This window comes from Arachis ipaensis, chromosome B01 (assembly GCF_000816755.2).
Source record: "Arachis ipaensis cultivar K30076 chromosome B01, Araip1.1, whole genome shotgun sequence".
Taxonomy (NCBI): domain Eukaryota; kingdom Viridiplantae; phylum Streptophyta; class Magnoliopsida; order Fabales; family Fabaceae; genus Arachis; species Arachis ipaensis.
The window spans coordinates 128,520,129-128,522,088 of NC_029785.2; positions in this window are offsets into that span (position 1 = coordinate 128,520,129).

Sequence of the window (1,960 nt, forward strand, 5' to 3'; positions counted from 1 at the left end):
GGGACTTATAGCTTTTTGCCTTTTGAATAGTTTTGGCATCTCACTTTAGCCATTGAGGTTCAGAATGATTGGCATCTATAGGAACTTCAGATTTCGAATAGTGGTATTGACTCTCCTAGTTCAGTATGATGTTTCTTGAATACAGCTTCTTTATGAGTCTTGGCCGTGGCCCTAAGCACTTTGTTTTCCAGTAATACCACCGGATACATAAATGCCACAGACACATAATTGGGTGAACCTTTTCAGATTGTGACTCAGCTTTCTAAAGTCCCCAATTAGAGGTGTCCAGGGTTCTTAAGTACACTCTTTGTTTTTGCTTTGGACCTTGACTTTAACCGCTCAGTCTCAAGTTTTCACTTGACACCTACACGCCACAAGCACATGGTTAGGGACAGCTTGGTTTAGCCGCTTAGACCAGGATTTTATTCCTTTAGGCCCTCCTATCCACTGATGCTCAAAGCCTTGGGATCCTTTTTATTTCCCTTGCCTTTTGGTTTTAAGGGTTATTGGATTTTTGCTCTTGCCTCTTGGTTTTAAGAGCTTTGGCTTTTTCCGCTTGCTTTTTCTTTTTCTTTCTATATTTTTTTTTCGCCTATTTTTTTTTTCTGCAAGCTTTGTTCTTTGCTGCTTTTTCTTGCTTCAAGAATCATTTTTATACGTTTCCTTCTTGAGGAACTAATGATGTCCTTGAGCTCTTCTATGTCTCTTCTTTGTCTTTGTTGCTCCTCCTTCATTGCTTTTAGATCTTCTCTGATTTCATGAAGGATGATGGAGTGCTCTTGATGTTCTACCCTTAGTTGCTTCCAATAATTGTGTGGAAGAAAATGTATCCCCTGAGGTATCTCAGGGATCTCTTGATTTGCAGTCAAATGTTCTACCACTGAGCTATAGACCCTTGATGGAAGCTTTTGTCTCCCCTTTCCTCTTTCTAGAGGTTTCTCTGGCCTTAGGTGCCATCAATGGTTATGAAAAAAACAAAAAAAAGCTATGCTTTTACCACACCAAACTTAGAATATTGCTCGCCCTCGAGCAAAAGAAGAAAGAATAGAAGAAGAAGAGGATATGGAGGAGATATGATGCAAGAGGAAAACACTAAAAAGATGCAATGCATGAAATTTTTAGATCAAAACATGTGATGCATGCAAGAATGCTATGAATGTCAAGATGAGCACCAAGAACACTATGAAGATTATGATGAACATCAAGAACACATTTTTAAAAAATTTTTAATGCAAAAAAAACATGCAAGACACCAAACTTAGAATTCTCTAATGCTTAGACATTAAGAATTCAAGAATGCATATGAAAAACATGAAAAGACACAAAACAAAAAATCATCAAGATCAAACAAGAAGGCTTACCAAGAACAACTTGAAGATCATGAAGAACACTATGAATGCATGATATTTTCGAAAAATGCAAGATGCATATGCAATTGACACCAAACTTATGATATGATGCAAGACTCAAACAAGAACACAGAAACAATATTTTTTATTTTTATGATTTTCTAATTTTTTTTTGGATTTTTTCAAAAATTTATTGAAAAGGGAAAATAAGGATTCCAAAATTTTTAATATGAATTCCAGGAATCTTGCATTCTTAGTCTAAAGCTTCAGTCCAGGAATTAGACATGGCTTTGCAGCCAGCCAGGCTTTAGCATGCTTCATGAAACACTAGAATTCATTCTTAAAAATTTTGAATAAAAAAATTTTTTTTTTGAAAACATTTTTATTATTTTTTTTTTTCGAAAACAGGTGAGAGAATTTTAGAATATATTTTTGAAAAATTTTTTTGAAAACAAAACGAAAAGAAAATTACCTAATCTGAGCAACAAGATGAACCGTCAGTTGTCCAAACTCAAACAATCCCCGGCAACGGCGCCAAAAACTTGGTGCACGAAATTGTGATGTCCAGGCTCAAACTATTCCTGGCACGTGAGCAACTTGGTACGCGTAAT